Raw genomic sequence first — 8,398 nt, 5'->3', positions numbered from 1 at the left:
ATTTTTCAAAGCACTCAAGAGCTCTCTCTCTCTCTCTCTCTCTCTCTCTCTCTCTCTCCAACAGCAGGCAGTGTGGTGACGGCCTTGCCATCTTCTAATTTTAATTTTTAATTTTAACATTATTTTTGACGTGGAAAACCCTCCGACCAGCGTTCTGTTCAAAATCACTTTGGAAATCATTGCATAGTTAGCTTTTCGTTTAGTTATAAGACTACCGGGGTTTTCGAAGGGCAAAGCTTTGAGGTGCTCTACTACCGTGACGATTCTCTGCGCAGGTGCCCATCTTTAATTTTAGGGTTTTTTAGGTTTTCTGCAGGTGCCCATTTCAACCCCGGAACATGAGCTCTCATAGGCATAAGAAACGTAGCGTATTGAATGAGCCCCTGCTTCCTCCACCTGCGAAGTTGCCTCGGACCTACGATGAGCTTCCAGCCACCGATGATAGCCAGCAACTTATAGCCGAACACTACAGCAACCGATCTAACCAGACAGTTCAAGAGAGAGAGGCCAGCCCCATAATCCACCTCAAGAAGCTGAATAATTGGAACAAGAGTGTTCTGATTCAATTATATACAAAGAAGAATGATTCTGTCATTGATATCGCCTGCGGCAAGGGTGGTGATTTGATCAAATGGGATAAAGCCAAGGTGAGCTACTATGTGGGTATTGACCTTGCCAAAGGATCAATAGAGGATGCTGGCACACGCTATAATGGAGATGCAAGCCACAAAAGCAAAAGTTTCTCTTTTCCTGCTCGGCTTATACATGCAGATTGTTTTACTGTTCATCTTGATGAGGTTCTTCAAGATGAAGGGCCCTTTGATATCTGTAGCTGTCAGTTTGCTCTCCATTACTCATGGGCAAGTGAAGAGGAAGCCCGTGCTGCATTACAGAATGCGTCAGCTGTTTTGAATCCAGGTGGGTATTTTATTGGTACAATGCCTGATGCAAATGTGATTGTCCGAAAGCTCCGGGAAACAGATGGCCTAGAGTTTGGAAACGCATGTTACAACGTCAAGTTTGGTGACAAGTATAAAGAGAAGAAATTCTTGCGGTCAGAGCCGTTTGGAATTCAGTACCAGTTCCACCTTGAAGATGCAGTTAGCTGTCCAGAGTGGCTAGTGCACTTCCCAACCTTCCAGGCCCTCGCAAAAGAATATGGACTGGAGCTTGTTTTCAAAAAGAACTTTCATGATTTTTGTCATGAACACATAAAAACCCCCATATTTGCAGAATTGATGAAGATTGTGGGTGCACTTGGCCATGGCAGTTCTAGAGATAGGCTCTCTGATGATGAATGGGATGCAGCTTATATTTACATGGCTTTTGTCTTCAAGAAGGTTGGACCGTCTCATTTGAGGAACCAGAGAGGCCCAAGAAGATTGGCTGGGCCGATTAGCCAAGAGGAGATTTTGCATGTGGAGTAGGAGGCATGGAAGGAGATCATTCTTTCGAGACAGTACTGGAGTCTCTTGGCTGCGAGTTTGTCGATTTTTCTTCCCTGAGCTGGAAACAAGTAGCCGCAGTCACCTTCTTATTCTTTCTCTACTTTAATTGTCACGTAGTTGCAGTTAGTGACACAAAAGACTGGAAGCTGTGAAGCTCCGGATCGCATAATCTGAGTACACAATATGCTTTTCTTTCAAGAATTGACTAAAGGCTATGGAGTTGAACCGTGTGTGGAGTTGTCTTCGTTCTAATATTTGAAGTGCAAGCCAGATGCCTGCACTAACAATTGGTTCAAGGAAGCCAGCTAAGTTTTGCACCTGAGAAGGTATGGATTCATTTAGGTATTTGACATACATTCAGTTTTGTATGTTTTCACTGCAATGTCAGTTAATTGCTCAATGGTTCTGGATCATTTTGTCTTAAATTTTTCCGCAGAGTATCATATTCTTTAGAGTTTTATGCAGGTATGGGAGAACTCTGCAGAGGCCGTGTATAGTGGTCTACTTGTTTGATTGTGAAATTTGCACGGTCTCTGAGTGTTAGGTAAGGTAACAACAATGAGACTATCGGCAGGGTAGGGTGCAGGTTCTTTGCCCATCTTGCAACTATAGGACAGGTTCATTATATCTTGGAAGTGGGGTATAGTACATATCGTCATTAGAGCAATACAAAACCACACAAGACATCATAACCAAGTCTTCATCATGCCAGCCTTCCTTAAGACTTGCTAGCAACCAATAAAAATATTTGTAGATGGCCCAACCATATGTTGATGCCCAAAAATGTATACATAGTATCACTGTGCGAGCAGAAGATCACTTTTAACTTTTTTTTCTACCACAGTCTCAAGATGTTTACATAGCATCAAACACTCTTGGATTATCTTCACTTAATGTGAAAATTCCACGACCATAGCCTATCATCTCATCTTCACTACAAGCATCCATGTCTTCTTGTTGCAAATCTCCTTTTTCAAACATACACTATTCTTTGTGCAAGGCTACCATGTTCTTCATTGATGGATCTTGTAGCTCTATGTCATCATCGTATACATCGCCATACCAACTCTCACCAACATCACATGTGTCACCACAAAGGACGTCTCATTCTCCTCAATTTCATTCTTCTCATCTCCACTTTTCATGCTAATGCTAGACTTTCACATTTATCAATTGTGTCCTTGATGTTTTGCACCACATGCACCTTTGTGCTCTTTACTCACTTTATTTACATTGACTTGAGAAGTGTATGGTTGTTTGCACACTTCTCCAAATTGTTATCATGTAGTAACACGTAGCTTTCTGTCTTTCCGTAGCACTATCTTCAATACTTCACACATAGAATTGGAATCTTTCTTTGTACTTTCACTTTAAGAATCGCTCGACAACAAACTTGTAGATACCTGTATTCTTTGACTATTTGTAAACGCAGAATAAAACTCTCCTTTAGACATGGATTCTGCTTACAGTGGAGCATCTCATAAGGGCCAAAAATTACTCAACAAGGTTTGTGTAAGGAATTGGTTAACTTATTAATTAGTAGAGCCGTTGATGATCAAAACGGCTCTAAATTTGGTCATTTTGGTTATTTAAAGCATTTTTACACAATTTAAAGTACATATCTTCAAATATTCAAAAAGATATCATTTTCTTCACATTCTTTTGCGATTCACCACGAAATTTGTTTTGATTTACTTTACTTGACGATAAATAGTTGTTTTCACTTTTGAATTACTCAATCTCTCTTTTTTCTCTTGACTTTTCACGAGCTTTTTATTTTCTTTTATGACGTTGAAAGCTCTGCTACTACGTTATCTCCATTATACTATTTGTGAGCTCTGCATTGTACATTACTTACAAGGAGTAATACATCTTTCATTAGTGATAACCGCAAGTTTCACTTGAACATTAAGCAAAGCCAACAATATGCTACTACCCTGAGTGTCTATCAAAGACCAATTATAACTGCAAATGAAGCACAACAACTTCGCAATGCGGGGAAGAAACAATTGATCTATGGATAGATGAGAGCTTGTATCCACCGAATCCCAACATTGGAAGGTATCCATTTTTTCAGACACCTCATGATTTGATGAGATTTGTTGGAGATGGGATTGATGGCTTACTATGATATAGTTCTAAGTTATCTCATTTACACATTGAGCATACACATCATTTTCTTCACATTCTTTTGCGGTTCACCACAAAATTTGTTCTGATTTACTTTACTTGACGATAAATAGTTGTTTTCACTTTTGAATTACTCAATCTCTCTTTTTTCTCTTAATTTTTCACGAGCTTTTTATTTTCTTTTATGATGTTGAAAGCTCTGCTACTACGTTATCTCCATCATACTTTTTGTGAGCTCTTCATTACTTACAATGAGTAATACATCTTTCATTAGTGATAACCGCAAGTTTCACTTGAACATTAAGCAAAGCCAACAATATGCTACTACGCGGAGTGTCTATCAAAGACCAATTATAACTGCAAATGAAGCACAACAACTTCGCAATGAGGGGAAGAAACAATTGATCTATGGATAGATGAGAGCTTGTACCCACCGAATCCCAACATTGGAAGGTATCCATTTTTTCAAACACCTCATGATTTGATGAGATTTGTTGGAGATGGGATTGATGGCTTACTATGATATAGTTCTAAGTTATCTCATTTACACATTGAGCATACACATCATTTTCTTCACATTCTTTTGCGGCTCACCACGAAATTTGTTCTGATTTACTTTACTTGACGGTAAATAGTTGTTTTCACTTTTGAATTAATCAATCTCTCTTTTTTCTCTTGATTTTTCACTAGCTTTTTATTTTCTTTTATGGCGTTGAAAGCTCTGCTACTATGTTATCTCCATCATACTTTTTGTGAGCTCTTCATTACTTACAATGAGTAATATATCTTTCATTAGTGATAACCGCAAGTTTCACTTGAACATTAAGCAAAGCCAACAATATGCTACTACGCGGAGTGTCTATCAAAGACCAATTATAACTGCAAATGAAGCACAACAACTTCTTAATGAGGGGAAGAAACACATTGATCTATGGATAGATGAGAGCTTGTACCCACCGAATCCCAATATTGGAAGGTATCCATTTTTTCACACACCTCATGATTTGATGAGATTTGTTGGAGATGGGATTGATGGCTTACTATGATATAGTTCTAAGTTATCTCATTTACACATTGAGCATCCACATTGCATTCAATATCTCAAAACTGCTTTTTCCTCGAATCAACAAGAATTTTAGAACTTGAAAACTAAATAGTGTCTCTAAAATAAGAAAATCATCAGCTTCAGACTTTAAAAGAAACCCCAATAGGATTAAGAGCACGAGTAAAATGAATGAGAAATGTAATAAACTTAACATAAGGTTTCAGACAAAGAAAAAAAAAGTTTAAAGATAACTAGAGAACACGTGTCCAACTTTTTAAGATTTGACATGTCCAATGTTCAAAGAAAGGATGAGATTTTTGAATGAGGTAATGAACAAGAGTGAGATTTTGAAACTTCCCAAATATCGAACCCAAAAGAAATTGGTATTTCAAAATTTATTGAAAGATACGGGTTTATTGGTTCAACCTTCTCAAATGCAAAAAGTTTGACACAGTGGGGGTGAGTAGAAGGGGCTATACGAGGGCAATCCCTAAAATGTAGTTTTAGGTCCTTAAGTATTACAAGGTTAAAGCTTTTGAATTTCCTAAGCTTCACAATGTTGGGAAAGTAAGGACTCTGTTAAACAAAAAAATACCTGAACATTTTGGAGAGTACTATCGTATAGAAGGAACGATGCCATATGAAAAACAGAAGAAAAAATCTTCTTTTGAGTATAATATTTTTAATAACGTTTGGATGAGTATAAAAAAAGTTCAATCTACTATAGTGAGATACTATAACATGTGAGAAGTAGATTGTGAAGGAAAATTTATATTTGTTATGAAATTGGATGAGGCTCAAATTCAGAAATGTCAAAAAATGAAAAGAGTATCCATCTCCCTAATGAATAGAGAATTTGATTATAGCCAGGGTAAGCTTGATTCCCCATACCACAAAACTCAATCAGAAATGGAGCTCTGGTGAATTGGATCAGCTCAAATACCAGTAGAAAATCATGATACATTGAAATGGCTCTTTTTGCACACCGATATCTTTTCTGTTATACAGGATCAAAATGCAGGTGAACAACTCCGTGTAGATGGCATGGGTGACTTCATTGTAGAATGGCACTTGAGTGCTGACCTAAAGGCAATGAAGTGCATATTTGGTGTATATGGAGGTGCCAATACCAAGTATCCATGTCTGTTTACATGGCAAGCACTGGAACAAAAGGATAGCTTTTAGAACATGAGGTTGGAAAACCACCATCGAGAAATAGTGTGAACGTTATCGACTATCCATCGTTTTTTATGATTTGAGGTCCAATTCTAGCAATAGATTTAAAAAATGTACATATATGTTCAATGCATGCACAGATTAGAAGCTTGGACAAATTGCTTCGACTCTATCTTGATTATGCATATTCTATTAAGCCAAGTAAACTTGCAGACGAGTGCATAGAGAAATGCGAGGCTTTGTTCTCTCGAATGAGTTTTCATGGTGGTCAAGTGCATTTAAAAAAAGATCCTACTCTTTTGAAAGGAACGGGTGATGTTTTGCAAGATATTTCAATGGGTGGAGAAAAAGTTAGAAGATTTTTGAGCAACCATGACAATAAACAAGTCAACGCTAAGTAAAACTGTTTGAAGGATCTTTGTGTAATAACAACCAATGTCAAAAGTAGACCAAATGTAGCCAACAAACATATGGAAATGTGAAAGAATCTTGATAAATTTTTGAAAGTTTTGAGATAACAAGTTAGCTCTACTACTTATGCAGATGACTTTAAGAAGCTAATAAAGTTTTAATAACTACTATCACAGATGCTTGGGGAGCGAAACAGATCACATATTACTTGGTGAGCATTTGTGAGGTCCCTACCCCTCTGTCTCAAACGACGGATCTGATGGTAAACCTGGTGGCCACTAGATCTATAGCGGAAGCAAACAAAGTGGTTCAGGGTTCATCTAGCAGATGATCTCTCATCACAAAGTGAATCGAGTTCGAGCCTATTAGCAAGAAGATCTAGCTCCACCTTGCAGGGGAAACATGCTTAACCTATCTAGCGATCCTAAGACCCACCTTCTAAGAGGAGAGAAATCCCGAGTGCCTTTTTTCCCATGTTTCAGAGGTACGTACACTTGAGACCTCGCCGCCCTTGGCAATGAGTATTACTAATGTCGAGTTATACACTATGGGGACGGAGAGTTCCCGACCAATCGGGATCACCCTTCTCATAGGCATTGGCAACTTGAGCTAACCCCCACTTTCCACCCCCACCCTCACACTTCCTTGTGTGTCATAATTACTACCACAATGGTTGTTCAACATAAAAATTCCTTGGTTAGATTCCGAATCACAATGTTCGTTAAGACAGCCCTTCAATCAGTATTGCAAAGCGGCACCAAGACAGAAACTCTAGTAAAAATTCTTACTCAAACTTATTCATTAAAATTCCAATGTTCTGGAGGTACAACATCCCCCCTCCAACAAAAGTTTACTTCTCCCGTTGTCGCCTAGCTGGTACAACTAGGTATGTCCACCGCATAGAAAGCACGACATGGACATTCCCACCGCATAGAAAGCAAGACACGGGTTCCCACCGCATAGAAAGAAAGTCGTGGGTAAAGGCCCTAAGCTAGTAACTCTAGCTACTGCGAAATCGTCGCGAGCCGCCCCCTGTGATCAATAGGGGGATCAAGACTAATTCAACATTGGAAATAGAATCAACATGCCGAGCTAAATTTTTCCTAGCAGACATTCTTTCCTATTGCAAACAGTATATCCGTCAACCACTCTTTCGTACTTAGACTTTAATATCCAATTGAATTCAAATGCCGAGGTTTTCGTCGGATTTTCTCCAACATGTTTTAAGGATATGTTCCTTCCTAATTATCGTATGCAATGTTAAATTAAACAACTTGAATGAAAATGTGACCTATCTCCTCCATTTTCTCGTCAATGGCCCGTGAGATGGCCGGTGCTTGTTCGTCCATGGGAGCTTTTTCTTTTTCATTCACATTGCTCGTTCCCGCCTCGCGGTCATGGGTACCACCGAAGCAAGTTCTCTTTATCAGGGCCATTTTACACTCACTACTTAATTGACAACTTGGAGAAAAGAGCTAATGTCCGATAGTATCATAACAATCAAGATGACAGATTAGAATCACTGAACAATCCTTCTTATACTAGAGGGTTAGATTTTCCTTCCAAACATAGTAATTTTTATGGATAATACTTTACTTGTCCTATGGGAACCGGCTCTAAAGTTAATCACTTGGCTTAAATAATTATCATAATTTTACTAATTCAATTAATATAGAGTGAATTAGACAAGCTCAACCACCTTCCTAATGCAAGTAGAAAGATGCAGAATTACCGTATGCATAGGTGAGAGAAAATTCCCTTCTTAGTGGCTTAATGACGGATTAATTTTTTCTTAATTATGTTAAGTATGGAGCTTGATTTACCCTTGTAATTTTCTGTGGTAAAAGCGCACATTTGTAAGGCCCCCATTATGAGGAGAAGCCATCGTGCGTGAAGGAAAATCACTCACCGGAAACCAAAATTTTCACGGACTTTTTTTTCGCCGGAATATTCTTTTTCGCCGGAATATTATGGCCGGACGGCGGCCGAAAAGTGGTCGGAAAACAACCGGTTGGTTGGTCGGTGGCCGGTAGTCAATGGCCGACTACTCACTCTTACACATCCCTCCCTCTCCTTCCCTCACTCAAACCTGCAATTTCCATGGCTTCTCCCACCCTCTTCACCATTACCCTTCTCTCTCATCCCTATAGTTCTTTTATGAACCTCTACATACATACACCCTCTCCAT

The 8,398-nt window shown here is 38.8% G+C and overlaps 1 pseudogene; it reads left to right on the top strand.

Moving 5' to 3' along the window:
- Positions 1 to 220: 220 nt before the first annotated feature.
- Positions 221 to 1,812, top strand: LOC147450881 (mRNA cap guanine-N(7) methyltransferase 1 pseudogene; annotated as a pseudogene).
- The last annotated feature ends 6,586 nt before the right edge of the window (positions 1,813 to 8,398 follow it).

The sequence above is a fragment of the Adiantum capillus-veneris genome, chromosome 9, assembly GCF_014529385.1.
Source record: "Adiantum capillus-veneris isolate H3 chromosome 9, ASM1452938v2, whole genome shotgun sequence".
NCBI classification, from domain to species: Eukaryota; Viridiplantae; Streptophyta; class Polypodiopsida; order Polypodiales; family Pteridaceae; genus Adiantum; species Adiantum capillus-veneris.
The sequence above is the reverse complement of the archived record's forward strand: the minus strand, read 5'-3'. Positions and strand labels throughout refer to the sequence as shown.